The 21,609-nt window shown below is 43.6% G+C and overlaps 1 pseudogene; it reads right to left on the bottom strand.

Annotated features, from left to right (window-relative positions):
* The window catches only part of LOC140693695 (DNA primase large subunit-like), a 96,045-nt pseudogene that overhangs the window by 70,033 nt on the left and 4,403 nt on the right, over nt 1-21,609 (bottom strand).

Below are 21,609 nucleotides of genomic sequence, written 5' to 3'. Positions count from 1 at the left end.
TCTATGTATTGGGCTCTTTAGAGAGGTACTTAAAGTTAAATGCGGTCATAATGGTGGGCAGGACTGGTGTCCTTCTAAGAAGAGGAAGAAACACCAGAGAAGTGGACATAGAGTAAAGGCCACATGAGGACACAGCTCAGAAGGAAAGAGGCTGGGGGGACACTGAATCTCCCCACAGCTGGACCTGCACTTCTGCCTCCACAGCTGGGGAACACTGTCCTGCTGTTTAGATAACCAGTCTGTGTACTTAGTTACACAGCCCTAGCAAACTGATACAAGACCTAACAAAGTGTCATTATAAACATCACTCGGTAAATATCCTCTGTCCTATCATTCATCTCTCTCAGGAAAGAAGCAAACCAAGAAATAGACAATAAATGACTGACTTCATACCACAGTGCCATGGCAAGAAGGGACAAGAGATCCTTATTCCCAAAATAAAAGGTGATCAGCTAGTACTCTTAAAGAGAGACAAGGAATAGGAGTGGGAGTCTGAGTACGACGGACAGATCGAGAAGCAGCTTTCAGGTTTATAGTGATAAATGTCTGTCTAAAAACTCTCTGTGAAAGATTCTGCATGACACAACAGAATGCATCCTGAATTGTCTTCACTTCATTTATTTCCAGTATTTCCTAGTCCTGAAAATAACATTATATGTGTGTATGGATACATGTGTATACATATTATATATAGACAGAAATACAGGGAGTCAGACAGACAGACAGGTAGGCAGATACACACACACATTCCTACAGAAATATAACTCAGATGGCAATTTTGCTATAACGACTACAGGAGGAAAAGACTTCATTCAAGCATTACTTTGTATCTTACATTACTGCTTCAATCTACCCTGCGAATTAAGTTAACCTTCCCAATCTTTTGTGTGGCAACTATTAGCTTCCTATGTGAGCTTCTTTTTGCCCCAGTGAAATCGTAGACAGACTTACCTTTTAGAATCTTAAACAACATTTCAGGGGCGTATTCCAGAAACAAACCTTTTAGTTTTCAGACCAAAGTACAATTTTAGCTACTGCTCTGATTTTTCAAAATTACCTTGTCCGGACCCATCTTTCCTCTGACAAATTCTTGCTTCCAGAACTGCAAAGCCTGTTCCAAGGTCAAGCTGATGCCCTTCAGGCAGAGGCTGTACTACATGCGGCCCCCATGACGATGGTGGTGATTCTCCCGCAGGGCTTTGTGCAGCTGGCGCATGCAAGGTGGGAAGGATTTGGTAGAAAGCTACAAGGAAAAAAGAGTGCTTTGTTAGGTGGAGATTTATCAGGTCCCCCACACAATCTGTTGCAAAGTCAATTTAATTTGCAAATTGTAAATTCAGTCTAATTGGAGTAAAAACAAAAACCGTAAGGAAGTATGATTGTCTCTCTGTGATTAAAGATGAACTATTTAATATTTTTATAGAGATTACAGGTTGAAATGATAGCATTTTAGATATTATCACTTAGATAGATATATTAGGCTAAATAAAATATATAATTAAAATGCATTTCACCTATTTCTTTTTTTAATTTTTAATTAAACTTCTTCTTTCAAGATAACTACAGATTTCTGTGCAGTTGCAAGAAGTAATAGAGAGAGATGTCATGTACCGACTTTCCCCCAAAGCTAACATCTTGCACAACCATAGTATATTATCACAACCAAGACACTGACGTTGACACAATCCTCTAGTCCTAGATTTTCTCAGCTGCTCATTTGCCCATTTCTGGGTATGTAATGTTTCATGCATCTACCATCACAAGAACCCCTTGTGTTTCCCTTTTATAACCTCGGTCTTCTGAACCTTGCACGCCACCTCCCACCATCCCCTAACCCTTGGCAACCACTAACCTGTCTCCATCTCTATAATTCTGTCATTTCAAGAGTGTTATATAAATAAAATCACACAGTGTGTGATGTTTTGACATTAGCTTTTTTACTCAGCATCAGTCCCACAAAATTCATCAAGGTTGCTGCAGGTATCAACAGCTCGCTCCTTTTGTCTTGCTGAGTCACATTCCACAGTTATCCCTAGGGATGTTGCCGGGCCCAGGGACAACATCAGGAGTCGTGTCCATGCAGAGGCCCTGACCTGAGACAGGGTGGGCGGTGCCAACACCACGGAGACCTACCAGGTGGTAGGATGTGACCACCGGGGCTCACAGGAGCTGGCATGGCAGCGGAAGGCAGAGAGATGGTTTGGAAGTGGTGATGTGGACTGATGAAGACATTCACCCCATAACTACACGGGTTGTGGGGGGAAAGCGGCCACTGCTTGAAGGGGCCACAGAGGAGACAGTGTCTCTGAAGGAGCCAGATTTCAGTTAGAAGAAAAATCTAGAGGGAACATTTGGAGAATAAACTGAGGGTGCTGAAGGTTGTGCTAATGACAGGCTGTCATGAGGACGATGCAGTAGGGACACGGTTTGGAAGACATCCAGATACAGACACATCTATGTCATGTGGCCCAAAGTCCCAGGCAGAGTGGAGATGTCACCACCACACCTGACATGCTTTAAAATTAGGTTGCCCGTTTACTATTCACTATCTTTTCAGCCTCCCTCAGGTAAGGCTCACGAAGGTAGGGGCATTTTCAGTTTTTTTCACCTCCGCATTCACAGCACAGTGGCTGGTATGTACTTGATGGGCTCAATATACATTCACCAAGTGAATTAGTGATTATTCTTCTATGTTTCCCCACAGTATCCAGCTGAATTCCCATCTGCTTGCGAATGGGAAAACACCCTGGGAAGACTAGGAACAGAATCAACCGTCAACCATTCATCAGGTAATATAAACATGAATGATACAGCAGGGAGGAAGTGCTGAAACAAACATTTGAAAAAAGTAAAGGGTGGGATATTCTTGGGAACAAATTTCAAACCAAGTGTACAAGGTGGGCAATCCTACAGGTATTTCTAGATACATTAACTTGATGATAATTATTCAGATAGGAAGGCGACCTATTCATTCTGGTCTCCAAAGACTCATGGTCTCTCCTCACTCACCACTGTTATGTCTTGCTTCCAAACATTAAAGTCTCAGTTTATTTTTTTTAATCTCAGTGTATTTGTAATCTATTGTAAATAATTTGCAAATGTCTAAACAAAGATTATTAATGGCTTATTTAGTTTCCCTCTGACGAGTAAAGCAGAAATTCTACGATGTACCGAAGGGAAATTCTACAAATCAGAAGCAGAGTCAAATATGCCGCCTTTCTTTCTGCTATGGAACCACGGAGTGATGCTGAAATTTGCCGCCCACTGATGGAGAAGCAGCCCGAGGCGGGGAGCCTGCACCTACTACTATGGAATGAATCGCATCCTCCCCAAGTTTCCGCGACCAAGTCGCAACCCCACAACCTCAGAACGTGACTGTGCTCAGAGGTGGGGCCTGACCTGAAAGGAGGAAATGAAGGCCGCGTGAGGCCACGGGGCTGCGGCCCTGGTCCAGTGAGCCTGGCACCCTTGAGCAGAGGAGGAGACCCAGGGAGGTGGGAGCATGAGGAAAGACCCCAGAGGACCCGGTGCAGGGAGGAGGTGGTGGCCACCTAGACGCCAAGGAGAGAGGCCTCGGATCGTGGAACTCTCACCTCCAGAACTGTGACAAAGTAAGTTTCTGTTGCTTAAGGCCCCCAGCCTGTGGTTACTGTGTTACGGCAGCCCTGGCAAGCTGATAGCCCCAGTATTTCCCATTCTTCCTTTTCTAAATGTATATGGTATTTAAATACAAACACACAGCTACTATTTAGCTATCATTACTAAAAAGAATCCCCCTTTGAAAAAATAATTAAATTCTGTCTCTACCAGACTACAAATAATTTTCACTGTTTGGTTTTCCTATGATTAAAAAAAAATCCTACGTGTAGCACACCGGATTTCCTTTAAAAATGAATGGCAAGCAATGGAATGATGTTCTCTCCCAACTCCCCACCCAAAATAATCTTTGATTGAAGAAAATCTGTGCTGATGCCATCAACAGAGGTCTAAGTTTAAAAGGATGAGGTGCTTACCGAATCGATCTGACCTAAAGAAATCTTCCCGGTGTTCCCCTGGGTGCTGTAATCTTGACCAGTGTAGGAATGACTGAAAATAAAAAGAACAAAACATTAAAAGAGGATCTGTAAAACATAGTTTGATCACTTCAAAGGAAATGTTTCATTCTGATATAAAGTCACAATGAGAGAACACTTTACATACAAACCTAAAGAGAAACACAGCCAAGTGTTTTAAAGGGATTTTATACGGTATTAATGACACAAAAATACAGTGCTCATCTGGGCCTCCTGGACCCCAGTTCCAGTGGAAGCACAATGCAAACCACTGCTGAAGGTCCAGCTTCTTCCATTGACCCCTTATTAACAGCATGGCGGCCGAGCTGAGACCAGCCTGGAGCTGACGTCTGGGGCCACTGCTCAGTAGGTCCTTGAGTAGGTCACCTCGACTATCTGTACCCCAGGCTCCCTGCCTGTCAGATGGAGATGACAGTGCCTGCTCCGCGGTGTTGACAGGATGTCTGGATTTAAATATTTTTTGTTAAAGGACCTGACATATAGTAATCACTATTCATTAAAACAAGTGACATCGGAACAGCCCTTTACATGTGCAAAGAGTCCATATCTATTTCCTGTCATTACACCCTCATGACAACCCCAGAGAGCATGTTTATTTTACATCTGAGAAATGAGGAAGCTGTTAGATCAGAGAGCAGGTGAGCAGTGCAATAGTACTGTTCTTTCTAGATACATTAATGGCAAGTACTTGATAATTTTTCAAACAGGAAGGCAACCCATTCATTCTGGTCTCCAAAAACTCAGCCTCTCCCCTCTCACCATTCACCACTGTGTGTCTTGTTTCCAAACATTACAATCTCACTGGATTCAAACTTCCTGACTCCCAGCTTGCTGTTTGTTCACCAGCCCCTGCCATTCTCCCCTCGAGGATATACTTCCTGCTGAATTCTTTAGAAATGAGAAATAAAACACGGCATACATCCACCTGGGCACATTTTCATCCCCTTGACACAACTCCACACCCACATCCAACTCCATCAGTACTGGCACGGATCAGACAAGGGTAGGCTCACTGGCACACAGAAGGCCACGACCACATCCTGGTTCACGCAGATGCCATGGCAAGAGGGGAGCTCTGGAGTAAGGTACCACTACAGGTGCACAGAATTCCAGATGCTCCACTTGCTACCTGCTTGGTATGTGAAGTACAGATTCTTTATGCTGAAAAACACATGCTGTCAAGATGCTCTGTAGAAAGGCTGTTGTTTCCACAGTCAGTCAAGTCACTGACTGAACAATGGGTTCCTGGATTATGAAGTAGAACCACTGCCTACCTTGGGACGCTGTAGCCGCTGGCCAGAAGGCTGTCACAAGCGTAGATTTCCCTCTCTGTAGCCCACCCTCCATGGGCTAAGAGGGCCTCAGAGTCACTGGGAGCAGGATGAGAGGAATGCCAGAGGCACCGACGACCTGGCCCAGGCACAGCTTCTCACGCTGCTGTTAATTCTCGCTCCAGGCACAGACCTGGGGCAGCGTCTCCCCGGGCTCTGCCCGCTCCTTTTATCACGGCAGTGCCGCGGCACAGAGCTGACACTAAGTTAAACCAACAGCTGCCACTTAGCTTTAATATCTTACATTTTAATGTTGGACACGACCAGACAACTGTTTGGCTGCCGGGATCTCTTACACATGGGGCGATGAAAACAGCGTAGGGAGGAGTCTGAAGGCCTGCTCTTGCTTCTGTCTTTTAAATCGTTAGTTTGGCAAATGGTGGCAGCTTGCACTATTCTCATTTGTAAAATGGCACTAGTGATGCCAGGCCTGCCTGACTGGCAGACACACTGGGGAAACCAAATGAAATAATACATTCGAAGTGGTCATTAAAACCAGCAAAGCACATTCCGGGACACAGAGCGACTGCAGTCTTGACCAGTAAGTGTAGGGGGTGGGGGAGGGGAGGGCCAGGGAAGGAAGGGCAGCAGCATGCAGTCCTCTCCCAGCTGGGAGGCGCTGGCCCCTACAAGCTTAGGCCTCTTCGGCCAGAAGTTGATCACCATCTTCCAACTCAACAAGATTAACAAACACAGAAGTCCTCTATAAATGGTAAAATGATGTACAAACATGATTCTAGTTTTACTGAGCATATAGGTTTCTCAGCCCAGATAGCTGCAGTGGACTCAGTACAAAGAGAAGATACAGAAAAAGGACACATGTTTGCCTGAGCAGCAGTATAAATGCTTGTTCCTCAAGGCTCTGACAGAACATGCAACAGAGAGGGAGGGTGCAGTTCAGTGGTAGAGCACATACCTAGCATGCACGAGATCCTGGGTTCAATCCTTCCATAAAAATAAATACATAAACTGAATTACTTCCCCTCAAAAGCAAACAAACATGCAATGCCCTCCTCCAGTAACGTGCAAAAGGGCTAAATTCCAAGAAAAAAAGTAAAAAATAGAAGAGTAGCAATGATTAATAAAGAATTTACTGGGTATAAATAATTACAGGGAGGATGTAAGGTAACTACAGACACCATACTTCTAAAAATATTATTAGAAGGAAGATGGCTACCAGCCAGCCCAGTCAGGACAAGAGCAGAACCCCTGGGAGGAAAGGTGATGGAAATGAAGCGCTCAGGCATGAGAACTGGGAATATGATTCCTCCGCCTCTCACCCATGACCAGAAGGGCTAACTTACGTCTTGGCTGAAGGAGCTGGTACAGCCCAGCTATTTAATGCATATTTGAGCTAGTTAGGGGTAGACGAAGCCAACGTGGGGGGAGAATTTTCAGACACAAGAAAGGCAAACCATGAGAAGCACTGTATCCGATGGTCTATGGGCAGTAAAGAACCACAAAAAGATTTGGGGCAAGAATTCACACCATCAGGATTATGTCTGGGAAAGGAACAATGGGAAATCAGTTGGAAAGATACTGCGATATTCCAGGCAAGAGAAGTTTTTGTAGAAGTCTGCAGCAGACGGAGAAAGAAACAAATAGTGTTGCCATCAGAGAATGAAACCCTTTGGAACAATTTGCATTAGCTCATGAAACTGGACCTTTGGCCTTTGGAAGCACCAAGGGATGTTAGCAGAGGAGCTTGATGGCGGCGCCCTGGACAGGGGGTGGGGCACCGTCTACCACACTCAGAGCTGGTGTTCGCTGCTATCAGACCGCTTCCAAGTGAGCACAGCCGCTACACCGATGAGCAAAAAGACACGGTGAAGTGCCGAAACAGTCTTGTTTTTACAATTAAAAAAATAGATCAATGTTATGAACGAACATTCTTAATCACTGTATTGGGGAAACATTGAAAAAGTAATTTTGGGGGGTCAAGGAAGAGGTAATTAAGTTTAATTAATTAATTAATTTTTTTCTTAAATGGAGGCACAGACGGTTGAACCCAGGACCTCATGCATGCTAAGCATGCACGCTACCACTTGAGCTATAACCTCCCTCCCTAGAAAAATTAATTCTTAACAGCAAAAACCGTTGCTAATTGGTTACACACACACAAACTCAGCATGTGATTATTATTTAAATAATCACAGCTTTATTTGGAGAAACACTCACTGTCGCTGATGTACAGTTTTAACAAGGGGGATTTAGTGGGCATAAAAGCTTTCCCGCTTCTAAACTTCCATAAAAGAAGAAATTGAGATGTAATTTTGCTTGATGTGAGATGCCATTTTTTTTTTCAGTACAGCAACCCAAGAAACATTTTAATGGGCCACAAAATTTGCCAACAATAAAAAGGAATTTTTGATTAATCAGAGAATCCTGAAAAGTGGAGATTTAATTTCTCTAATTCTCCGTTTAGCCACTAATTTGCCACAAGTTGAAAAGAAAAAAGGCAAGTCCAACTCAGCGTCACTTGTTCCCCATGAACCTGGGTGGTCGGGGAAGAGCAATTGCAGTGATTTATTCACATACTGTCTGTATAATTCATCTTTTATTTGCCAGAGTAGCAGGTGAAAGGCACTAAAGGTAAAATGCTATCATTTTCTCAAGTTACCAAAAAGCCAGAAAAGCAGGGAAAATGACAGATGTGCTTCAATGAGTATTTAGTCATAATACAAGACTGTCTGAAGATACTGAGCTGTGAAGGGATACAGAGTGTGCTTGCAAAATGAAACAACTACATCACATTGGAAGAGCAGAAGAAAGGGTGGGACTAGCTCAGTGATAGAGCGCAGGCTGAGCATGCACAAGGTCCTGGGTTCAATCCTCAGACTTCAATCAATCAATCAATCAATCAACCTACCCCCCCAAAAGCAAAATAAACACCTTCACTCCCCAAACAGGACTATACAAATGCACAAAACTGAGGGCAAAACCAAAATTTTTTATAAAGGTTCTGATTTTTTTTAATAATGGAGGTACCAGGGATTGAACCCATGACCTTGTGCATGCTAAACATCTGCTCTGTCTAACACTGAGCTATTCCCACCCTCCCAAAACTTTATTTTTAAAATGCCATTAGACTGTCAGACTCTCTATAACAGAACTTTCCTAAATCCCAGTGGTTGTCTTTTTCTAATCACCCTAAAAAGAAGAAAGCTTTCAAGAGTGGGGCTCCTCAACCCCTCTGGTGCACTCATTAAGTATCTCAGGGACCAAGGAAGAGTCACACTATGGGGCAGGGCCCGGATCTGGCCCCCATTGCAGGACTAGAGTTGGGTGACATGGCCAGGCTGCAGGGAGCACGCCCGGCCCAAGAAGGGGAAGACAGAGCCACAGGCAACCCTAAGATGACACGAAGAGGGAGCGTGCGGGGACAGGGCACAGGGCCCTGGGTGTCACTAGAAGTTGAGGCTGAGGAGACAAGCCTTCCATGCCAACGGGACCAGCAAATGGCTGAAAGACAGGAAGACACTGGTCAGGGAGGATGAGGGATGGGGAGGGGAAGGGGAAGCATGGGAGGTCACAGTAAAGGAAGGGCTGCGTCTGGAGGCTTAGGAGTGGGATGCAAAGACCACAGAGAAGTCACAGGCCCGGCTATTCCAATGTCTTCACCAACTGTACCTGAGTAATTTTATACGCATTAAAACATCCTTAAGTTTTGACCAGGTTCACAGGAGCATGTGATTTGAGTTTACTGAGGTTATTGGAGGGGGTTAAAAATACAAGTGTGAGAAGGAGGTGACTTTGGGGATAATAAAACAGCTGTTTTCCTCAGGATCCAGAGGGCTCGCACGTGTCAGATGGACAGACAGAAAGAGATAAGCAAAGCCAAGGAAATCTCACAGTTTCTAGAGGAGGAGGTTGGGTTAGGTGGCCAAAAAGTCAAACAGAGGCAAAGGGGAAAAAAAGAGCTAAAATTGGGTATGTAGGTCCTGAAATGCAGGTCCATGAAACCATGAAAATAAAAAACAAATCCTGTCTCCGTCTGTAATAATATAGCACTGAATCACAATTTTAATAAAAATGTGAGGCTCTGTCAAGTTTAAAACCTTTAAAAACCTGAACTCGTGCATAACGGTATTTTCTAAGAAGACTGAAGCTTGCAGCTGTGTGTCACAAACCCTTTGCTGACACAGAGGTACTTGGGTGTGTGTCCTTGGTTCCTTTGTTTTGTTTTGAGCCGGTGGTCCTAAGTCATCCAGGCTACCGTAGGAGAACTAATGGTACACAAAATATAACAAGCATTTTCTCACTGTAGTATTTGTTTACTAGGCCTGCCTGCAACTTAATTAAAACTCAGTCACATCTGAGGAACTTTTTCCTCCCACATTATCGTGCTCATTAAACAGTAAGAGGTAAGCACAGTTACTTTTTCAACACAGCTAAAAGTCACAGTAAATAGAACACTGGAAAGCTAACAGTTTCAACAAATTAAAAGCTGAAAGGAGAAGAGACTTTTGAAATATCCATAACACATGTCTATGTAACTAAATTTGACATGATTCTACTTTCAATCCAATGACACCAATCCACGGCGTGGTAGGAGGAGGGCTGGGGATAAGTGAGACAGGAAGGTACAATTAATCACACCCTCATGGAACCAGCTTACCACACAGATATCTAACTTACAGAATGCAAATACAGCGGATATGTAAAAAGGTAAATCAGAAACTGAGACGTCTGCACACATCTCATCTGTGAAAGGCAGACCATGAAAGGTCTTCGTAGAGACAAGAGACATTTAAGTCCCATTCAATGCACCATCAATATCAATGCAAACACTGAGGTCTCAACAGGGCATTGTTTTTGGAACCTTCTACACTGTTGGTAGGGATATAAACTGGTGCAGCCACTATGGAGGACAGTATGGAGGGGCCTTAAAAAACTAAAAATAGACTTACTGTATGATCCAGTAATCCCACTCCTGGGTATATATTCAGATAAAAATATAATTCAAAAAGATACATGCACCCTCATGTTCACTGCAGCACTATTTACATTAGCCAAGACATGGAAACAACCCAAGTGTCCATCAACAGATGACTGGATAAAGAAGATGTACACATACACACATATACACAATGGAATACTACTCAGCCATAAAAAGAATAAAATAATGCCATTTGCAGCAACATGGATGGACCTGGAGAATGTCATTCTAAGTGAAGTCAGCCAGAAAGAGAAAGAAAAATGCCATATCGTATTACCCATATGTGGAATCTAGGAAAAAGGACACAAATAAACTTATCTAAAAAACAGAAACAGACTTATAGACAGAGAGCAAACTTATGGTCACCAGGGGGTAAAGGTAGGGGGGAGGGATAAATTGGGCTTTCAAAAATTACACCTCTTGGGGAGTGATGGAAATGTGAGCTGTCTTTATTGTGGTGGTGGTTTCATGGGTGTGTACATCTATCAAAATTCATCAAAGTGTACGACTGAAATATGTATAGTTTACTGCACAGGAATCATACCACAAAAAAAGGTGTTTAGAAAAAATTGGGGAATTGTTTTTGAGAGCCGCCAAAGAAGAGCTGAAAACAAAAAGAAGGAATTTTATGAAAGTGGACTTGTGGGTCTCATGACCAGATGAGCTGGGTAAGGAGGAGGAAGTCTTTCCATGCTGTGGCACTGAGCTCAGCAGAGGGCAGACCATCACATATCTACTCGAGTGGCTTCACCAGCTCCAGTATGGGGACATCCACACCACGGGGCACAGCAGACAAAATGGGGGGCAAAAGGCCCTTCAGGGGTGATTATCTCTCCAATCATTTTCTCCTGTTCCCATCAGTGGTGAAACTTGAGGGAGGTAAACGGAGTCGTGGAATAGCTGCAACATGTTAGGAACTGGCTGCCATTCCTCCATATTTGCATCATTTTTCCAAGTCCAAATGGCCAAAGGGAATCACGGAGGCAGAACAGCAGAAAGGAGCGAGCAGCACAGAGTGACCAAGAGCACTGGCTTCAGGATCCACTGGTCATGGGTCTGCTTGCACTCACTGTCCATGTAACTTGGTGAAAACCTCTTAATTACTTTGTTTCCTCCCTGGTACACAGGGACCCTAAAAGGGATCATGAATGCACCTCTTTTAAAATTCTGCTGTGAGAATCAAAGGAGATGCCAGTAGGCACCCACCACAGTATTTTGCACACAAATTGTCATCACCACCATCTAAGCCTCAGTTTATTACACTTGAACATGTTGGTGGTTATTTCTCTGTACTCTTAACGTGTACTAGCTTCTCCCCTTGAATTTCAGGGGGAGGAATTGTATTTCTTTCCTATCTTCTTTATACTATCACAGAAAACACTGAATTTTAAAGTGGAATTTAGACATCTTTGAATAACCTTATGATCTGGAAGGTTTACACTCTTAGGAAGTCTGCACGGTGCAAACAGCCTCAAACCCTGCAGATTTCAATGGAGCCCCACTTTGTGGAACTGCTCTATCCCACACAGCAGCCACTAGCCAGCCATGACTGCTGAGCCCTGGAAATGAAGCTTCGACAGAGTTGAGATGTCCACAAAGTATACAGCAGGCACTGGAGTTCAAAGACTTAATATGAAAAAAAATGTAAAACATTTCATTAATAAATTTTCATATTGGTTACATGTTGAAATATTTGGGATGAATGAAATAAGATATTAGTAAAATGAATTGCACTGAAGTAACTGAAAAGTAAACCTGTGGCCCCTATTTGGGTTCTCACAGGTCACTCACCATATGGGTGAGGACAGGGGTGTGAGGCCATCGACGGCTCTCCTGAGGGCCAGGGATGCCTGTAGAAAAGCCACCTTCCCTCCCCTGACTCTTGTTTACCACACTAGGATCAGTCTTTACTGGTCATGAGCGGAAAACATGCTGCATTGCGTCCAAGAACAAGTGCCCCAAGCCTACTGCAAGTAGGCCTGTTTTCTCAGCACCGTACTTGGGAGTCAAGGCTCTAACCCTGAGCCACAGTTTGCCAGTTAAAGTCTTCGGGAAGCAGTCTTGAATTCTGATTAGCTTGGAGGTAACTTGAATCTTTTTTTCGGAAGTGGGAATGGATAAAGCTGTGATGCATTTCTATTTGGAAGTCTTTGGGGCTGTGTGCCCACCTCAGCACTGAGTTACAAGGTCCATTCTTCTGTCCTTTTTCAGAAGCCGTGCTGGGTGGGACATGAGTGCAGATGACAGCAGGACCCTGGCCAGAATGGACAGAATCCGCCTCCCAGCCTCTGGGGGTATCTCAATGCCTTCCATCCCCCCAACAGACAGATTCTGAGGTTCATAAAACAGAAACATAGAAAACACATTTCCTTTCTCTAGCAGTATTTCCCAGGACTCTTGAAAGAGGTTAATACGAGCTTCTCCTTTCTATCTGGCAGCTATACTTAACCATATTTCAAAAACTGGCATAAAATAAAAAAGCAGTGAAGAAAGCATCGCAGGTAATCAAAGCTGATCTCTGCATCAAGAAAACATTTATTTGCTTAAATTTAAAAGTAAGCAAATACAGCTTTCAAAATGACTGTAATTTCCCACATCAGTCTATAAAAGTAGACCAAGTTCCAATACAACGTAGAGTCAGGTATAATCACAGCACAAATGGAAAAACCAATTGCAAAAAAGGAAACAATAGTTTTGTCTATCATCCATATAACCAATTTTGCAATCACAATTTTAAACCCACTTCAGACGTTACAAAGAAATGCTCCGTCCCCATAAGCTAGGCTATTCAGACATTTAGAAAGCACACTCCCTGCCGTCTGGACTTGCTGGGTGTGCAGGAAGTCAAGGGAGCCCAAGTTACAATATATCATTTCCTGCTGTGAAGGGTATCACAGGAAAATTCACTCAAAGCTGTCACCACTGAAATTGAAATGAGTTTCTTCTCATAGCTAACTCCCCAGGAAATGGGATCCAACTTGCACTGGCCTAGGTGATCTGCCCTGCTGTTATTCCAAATGAGAACACAATCAATAAAATTCTGTTGTAAATTATTTTTCCACGAGCATGAAGTTTACTCAAGTTTGCATAAGAAAAATTCTCGCCAAAAAACTACCACTGGACAACATGCAGTATGATGATCTATATTTCTCTACAACTGAGAGAAACTGTATGATCCCAAGAGTCTCAGATACTGATAAAAAAATCAGGATTACATGGGTTTCTGAGTCAGGTAAGAACTACAAACAGCACGACCGCTACTCTTCTTTGTTTACGTTGGCCTCATCTTTTCCCACGTGGTACGTATTTTACTACTTATTTCAATTTCTAAGCTGCAACAACCCAGTGAGCTGCAAGGGACTTGAAAGTTGCATCTCATTTTTCTATCAAAAATATCTGTACCTTGTAATTCTCAAAAGTCAAGGAAATGCACTCTGAAAATGACTGCATTCCATTGTATGTAAATTACACCTCATTAAAACTGATTTAAAAAGTGCAATACATACATGCATTCCAATAAGATACTCACTCTACAGCGCGACATCGGTATTTCCACCATACACACTCAAAGACCCCAACAAATGCCTCTGTTTTCATGAGTACACTTGTTATATTCCTTTACATTGTTAGTATATTCTGGTAATATAATGACCCCCTAAGTACAGGCTGTTTTGATTTGGTTCTGATCCCGGATGGTCAAATGATAACAATAAAGAAAGGTGGATTAGGTAAAACTGAGGGTAGGGTGGGTGTGAAATAAAGTTCTGACACCCAGCAGTTCCTACGGAACATGGATGGATGTCTTCCCCGCCCCACGAGCAGTTTACAGAGTGGGATGCATCTGAGATCGGCTATCACAAGTTTACGGCACTCTACGACTACCCTCATACATTTGTTCCCTAGTAACAGTAGAGAACCAGGGACACAGTGTTTGGGGGTTTGGGGGGAAAAGGAGATGAAGGGACCACTAGCAAGGACTATGCCTCCAAGTCACAGCCCAGAGGTCACATTACATAACTCTCCTAGACACTCCTTTACCGCCATTAATGATGGCGGACCGTGCTTAAGTCTTTCGTTCATAGACCTAAACAGCAAGGTTCGTAATAGCTGTAGTTTCATTTTGTTTTTAAATACATGTTTTCAATGTTTGAATAGGTCATTGGGGAGGGAAAAAAGAGGGTTCTCTTGAGGTCACACTGAGATACAGGAAGTACCCCCCGTCCTCCTCGGTTAGTTTCTGATTCCAGGAGAGAGAGCCCCAAGCCTCAAGACAAAAGACAAAACCAGTGCTGAACTTCTGTGAAGGCAAAGAGCATTTCTCTACCAGAGATTTTTCTTGAAAGTGACAGAATATCCACCAAGGCTTCATCCAAACTACCATCTCATTCAGTCGCAACATTTAGTAACTTAGGAAGAATCTCACTGAGAGGTAAAGTTCTAAAACCCAAGAGTGTTTTCTCCCATTCGTTCACTCACTCGGGACTGTCCCTGAGGCCCAGCCATTGTCACAGTAATGGAGAAAGAGTCGCCAACAAGGGGGTGAATTCCTTGTCCCCACGGAGCTTACGCTGCAGACAATCCAACATCAAGCCAATAAATGAGCGGACAAGAGCGATCGCTGCAGCCAGTGGTGCCGCTGTGAGCACCGCAGAGAAGGCAGCATCACAGAGCCCGGGGGCTGGGGAGGGTGGGCAGGGAGCTGGGCGACCAGGAGCCAGCCTGGGGGGACCCACCCGGTGGCCTCCCGCAGACGTGGGGATGACCGACTTCAAGCACTGCGGCCACTCAATTACAAGCGGTCTTTTTATGCACCTTGTATTATCTTTTCATGGAGCTACTCTGTAAACAGTGGTTATAAATTACAGCAGTCTTTTCTCAGCCCAGTCTACCAAACGTCGTTCTGTTCTTCCTCTGAATGAGCGAAGGCGAACTGTGTCTGTGATGTCAGGGAGTCTTCCTAGGATAAGTAAATATTTAGACTCACAAGATTACCACAGGCCACACGTGGCACCAGTTGGCCCAGAGAGACCCAGGATAGGAACCCCAGCATGTCCTCTGGGCAATGCCACGTGCCCCCTTCCATGGATTTCCTGCAACACCTGCATAGGTGGATGGCTCAGGGACAGGGAGGCGACAGCCACACCAGGAAGAGCGGGGCTGTCGTGGCTCAGGGGCCTCACAACCCTGCATGGCCACAAGCCCTCATAACAACTTCCACGGCCACTTCAGATTTGGAGCTCCAGAATCCATGAATCTCAAACCATTATTACGCTTTACAAAATATATAATTATCTAAATGCATTTCAAACAAGACAAAAAAGTGTGCTGTCTGTCCAATCTGGTAACCATCAGCTACAAAGGCTATTTAAATTTAAATTAATTAAAATAAAAGTAAAAACTGAATTCCTTAGGGGAGGGTACAGCTCGGTGGTAGAGGGAGTGCTTAGCTTGCACAAGGTCCTGGGTTCAATTTGCAGTTACCTCCATTAAGAAACAAACACACAACTGAATTCTTCAACCCCACTAGCTGTATTTAAGCATTTGACAGCCCTAAGTAGCTACTGGCTACAGAGTTGAACAGCACAGGTACAGAACGTTTTCACCAACACAGAAAATGCTACTGCCCAGGACCAAACAAAAGACTTCTTAGCTGCTAACGTATCACACTAACTACAAGGCTTTCTCTGGCTTCTTAAGAAAGTTACTCCCCAAAGCATCGTCACCGTTCTGTACTTTGTTAGCACTTTATGCCAAACACAGTGTAAAATAACTAACTTTCTTTATTATTTAACCAGAGGACAATCAGTGTTCTAAAGAAACCCAGTGAGTAGAGAATAAGAAATTTTATAACCGCAAACAATAAAACTACTTGCAAAATGTAAAAGTCACAAACTGCTCTTCAGGAAGACTGATAGCATCCACATTCCAGAAATCCCTAAGACACCCTGGAGTCAGAGGGCGAACAGAAATCTGAAACTTCTAGTTGGGGAAAAGCCGCAAGAACACTGTCATACACACTGCTGTGTGCCCATGGAGTCTCGACCCTCTGCTGAGCTAACGGCCATCATAACTTGCTGCGGTCACATCAGCTAAGACTCCCCGTCCTGATCAACACTGAGTCCTGTAAGAGCAGAAATAAACACATACCTCTGAACCTAACACCATGTCTGGCACTGACTAGGGGTTCCTGTAATGTGTGTTTAATTAACAAGAAATAAAACAAACTCTTAGGATGCTAAAAGTTCTGTGTCCATGTATTTACCAAACAGCTCTCACACCGGAGTCCCTCCACAAGTCACAGCCACTCAAACCACTTCATTACAAAGCCCACTATTTGCAAAGGCACAGAGGTACCTGTTCACCCTGGCTAAAGCCAGTCCAAGAGACAGCAAAGACTTTCCTACCTCCTTTCTGTATCACTGAAAAGAAAATCAGTACTTACTTATATTTCTGTAAAAGTCACTGTTAACCCCTTTTTCAACTTTAAAACATGTGAAGCTAGCAAAGTGAATTACCCGAACTACAAAAATCCAGGGAAAGTTAGTATTCTATTCAAATTAAGAGTGATGGTTTTGTTGTAAATCCGATGAAAAGTGATGTAAAAAGTTGTTTTCAACCCTCTCGAGAGAAGACCCTCACAGTAACAGGCAGATACATGGCCTCCAAAGATGCTCACATCCTAATGCCTAGAACCCATAAACAGATTATGCGGCAAAAAGGACGGTGCAGATGTAATTAAGGTTAAGGACCTCGAGGTGGGGAGGTGAGCCTGTTGTCCACATGGGCCAGTCTAACCACATGAGCCTGTAAAAGCCAAGAGCTTTCTGGGGCGGAGGCAGAGAGGCAGCAGGAGAAGCTCGGTTTGAAGCAGAAGGGCCTGAGGCACCGCCGGGGGCTCTGAGATGGGACCCACACGCAAAGAACAGAGAGAGGCTCGGGGGCTCACGGAAAGCACAGGGGCAGGTGGGCCACCTCCAGGGGCAGAGACGGGCCCCTGGCTGACAGCCAGCAGGGAAATGGGGACCTCAGACCCACCACTGTGAGGAACAAAATCTGGCCAACAACCTGAACAAGCTTAGAAGGAGACTCTCCCCCGGAGTGTCCAGTAAGAATCACAGCCCTGTTGTCAACCTGATTTGGGCTCAGTGAGACCCATGTCAGATTTCTAACCCATTGAGTGGTAGGATAATAAAGGAATGCTGCTGTAATCCATTAAATCAGTGGTACTTTGTTAGAGCTACAACAAAAATTGCTAGATGCACTAAGAGGGTTTAAAATTCAGGCTCCTGAGTTCCATCTCCTTCAAGTCACTGATTCACATGTTAGGAACTCCGCTGCTTTCCCACCATGGGTAATGGATGCTCCTGTATCTTCAAAGCTACACACCACCCAGTCTGCTGCTGCTCTGCGTTCCTACCTCCTCCTGCGCTACAATCCCTTCTTAAGGACGCCATTACAGCAGCTCTTCTCCCCACTTCACCTCACCTGGCCGAACAGAAGCTGCTAACACTGTAATTCCACATCACAGGTTTATTCAACCAAAAAAGCTTAAATACCCAATAAAATGGGAATGGTAAGTCAAAACAGACATGCCTGTCCTCAACTGAACATTATACAGTCACTTAAAATTAGAGCTGTGGAATACAATTTCAGATTAAGTGAAAAAGAAAGTTTAAAAGTCTACCATTTAAATTATAATTACATGAAAATATGCAGAGAGATTACAACAAAAGCCTAGCAGTGGTTACAGTCTTGAGGCAGGATTCATTTCTTCTATTTTTCCAAATTTTACATAATGTGACTATAAATTTTATCAAAAAAAACACTAAAATGACATCAAACTTGTAACATAATCCACACACAGATACCTCCTCTGTCTTCACTCGATTAAGGTGCAGCAACCATTCCAGCAGAGCCGCGGGGGGTGGGGGGCTACGTGTGTGTATAAACTGGTCTTCTTTCCCCGGCAGTACAGAAGCGTCCCGACTTAAGGCACCACAGCAGCCAGCTCCTTTGTACACAGAGTGACCTTTACAGCACCCTTAACACCACGGGCTGATTTTAATAAAATGCTGACTCTTGACAAGCACATCTCTAAAGAGGCATAAACAATTTTAATACAGATGTGAACAATAATAAGCCAAAGACATTACATAATGGAAAAGAATACATTAGTTCTAGTGCATTAACAGCTTACAGGGCACCTGAAGCATCTTCACAATAACCACTGAGCTAAAAGCTTACGCACTGCGTGTAGGAAAGGAAGTAAGCGCAGCTCAGGGCCATGCCAGAGCCTGCAAACAGGTGATGGGAAAGTGCTGACTGCCAGCAGGAGCCACCTGAATGCCCATGGATTTTCTGATTTCAAAGCGAGAACTAGTTCAAAAAGAAAACACTGAGAACTGTCCACCATGGATACTGGGAAAAGCTTTCTTACAGAGCCCGCCTTTCTGATATAAAATCAGTGACAGTATGTTCTTTAGAGGAATAAACAAAAATGTGTACATGTCAACCAAATGAACTGCATTAGAGGGGGAAAAATCACAAAGTAATCGCTGGTAAGAGCACTAACTGATGGAAGATGCTTTCATTATTCCCAAAGATTTTCAAATAAAGGCCAATATAAACATCTGCTTAAAAAACTCAGAGTGCATTACAAGTTAATCTATGTGATACAGTCCAAGTGTTTACTGTGGGTAATACTTCCCTCTGCTAGCTTGTCTCATCTTTGATTTCTATTTTACTGTTGTGCTGAAGTATGCTAATAAAATGAGGAAAACAGTGTAACAAACACATGTTCCTGAAATTATTCCTTAATTAAAAGCAAAACACTAAATGGGAACAATATTCATATCTTGAGATGGAGAGGTCAAAGAGGAAGACACACACTGTGGGGAGAGGCACTATTTTTAAGGACAAAAAATCGTATTCACACAACTAAAGCCATCACATGTAGGAAGCAGGCTGCAAGTTTTCCTCTCTGGTCTCACCTCTTTACACCTGACATTTGTAAGGGATATGCAATCAACAAGAAGAACCATTTTTAACATGAACACCCGCTGTAGTCCAGTACATTTCTGTAAATATTACCCTACAGGAACCACCATCCTGGTAGCAAAGATACGTACTTAAAACAACCTTCTACGCCGATAGCAACGTACCCCAATACCTCCATACATCTCCCGGTTAGGAAATGAGTCCACTATATAATTCACCCTAGAAAACGCAGGGACGTGTGAGGATGACAGCAGCATCACACTGAGATGTAAACCCATTGGATGACATACCTAACGATGTGCAGTTTGAGGAGAGCAGGAATTATGATTTACACAAACTCCCTCTGGCATTTTGGAATTTAATGGGAACGTCCTGAGGCCCCATCCCAAAATTTTAAAATAGGAAGAATGATAAATGACCATCTGCCGTCCTCACTGGGTTGTTCTGAGTATGAACTTTCGAAAGCCAGGTGGGAAAGCACTTTGTACACTCGCCAGTTTGGTTTCTCTGTCTCATCTCCTCCTATGTAAGTACCTGCCCCTTCAATTACTTCCTCACATTCCCACAACCTCCTTCCTCCCTAACCTATAAACATGCACAACTTTCCAGTTGCATGGGGAAAATAACACACTCACTTCAAACGTGCAGCGCATGGGTACAGCCCCGTCTCCCTCCCAGCTCCGCCCAGAGCAGCCTACACCCGCTGTGTCTCACTTCCTCCTTGACTCCTCTCAGGAACCAGACGTGCACCTGCACCACGGCAAGGTGCAGGCTAGGTCACCATTGGCCCCCGTGTGCCTAATCCAGCTGACATTAAGCAGTTCTGACCCAACTGTCCCACGGCAGTGAACAGTGTCCACCCTTCCTTTGTGAACTCTCTGCTTCAGCATCTCTGACCCCATAATCCCTTGCTGTGTTCCTGCGTCATTCAAGGTCCTCCCTTGGTTCTTTTACTGGTTTCTCTTTTAACTCATCTTCTACCTCCATCACTGCCCATCACAGGCACACACACCCCGATGTGCTATGGGTTCTCTTCAGGGCCATTTCCCCTTTTCTCATCACTCCACACTCTCTTCCTGAGGGATATCAATCATTCCTCTGATTTTCACCACCATCTATGTAGTGGTGACCGGCAAACGTCACTCTCTAATATAAATCTCAGTCTTAAACTGCAGGTCTATATGCAGCCACTTACTAAACATTCCCTCCACGTGCTCCATGGGCATCTCAAATTTAAAAATACCTGAAACCACCGTGCTGCAATCTCAGCAGCTATATTCACTCCCTAACCCCCTTGTCTTTCTCCATTCTCCTTCCTGGTTAATGACAATGTCACGCCCCAAGTGAGATTAAAGGTCGGTCCAATCTGAGTAGCCACCGGGAGCCACCTCTGTGCTAAGGAGCAGGAAATCCAAAACAACCGAGTCATGGCTCCATTACTTAAGGCAAATAATTCAGTGGGGGACACGGTTTGATTAATAAAATTATATACTTTGTGTTTAATTCCATTCAAAATGTTTACCAATGTTGTAACATGTTTAAGTGCCTATCTCTCAAATGAAATCAAAACTGTAAATTCCTTGAGAACAGAAATTGTGTCTTTTTTTTATTCCAAGCACATAAAAGGCACTCAGTTACTGATGAGTGGATGGATGCTACTAATGATGAGAAATAAGCTTGCATTCCTGTAAGAAACTGATGAAATCTTTTCTTGCAGTTAATTTAACTTTTAACTATAGAACTAGGTTCAACTAAAAAAACCTGGACACATCACTTCTACGTCCTCCAAATGCTATATACTGTTAAGCAATAACCTAAATTCTTAGGTTGGCAAAGTGTCATACCGATTCTTTCTGAATGCCTCAGTCCTGTAAAAATGACTTGGGGATTTCTCCGTATTGCTCCATCAATTCTCATAGGTATTGGTATCCTCTCCCAAATTAGCTTTATTGACAAATTTAATTAAAATGTCATTCATCATTCATCATTCCTCTTCGACCATTAGAGGCACTAAACAAAATCAGAACTAGTCATGATTTCAGTTTCAGCCTCCTATTGTCTGGCCCCTCTAGGTAAGATTTACACTATACAGTTCCTGCAAATCAGTGATGATTATTTCTCCCTAACAAGATTATCATTTGAATCTTTCAAACCAAAGAGTATTATTCTCTCCTATTTGGGCCTAAGCAAAAGGAAGGCAAAAGAAACATGTTACAATTAGGCAGCTAAAAGAGGCAATTCATTATGCCTGAAAGGCTTCCACATGGTT

Source organism: Vicugna pacos, unplaced genomic scaffold, assembly GCF_048564905.1.
Source record: "Vicugna pacos unplaced genomic scaffold, VicPac4 scaffold_20, whole genome shotgun sequence".
Lineage (NCBI taxonomy): Eukaryota > Metazoa > Chordata > Mammalia > Artiodactyla > Camelidae > Vicugna > Vicugna pacos.
This window is presented reverse-complemented; position numbering and strand designations above follow the sequence as displayed.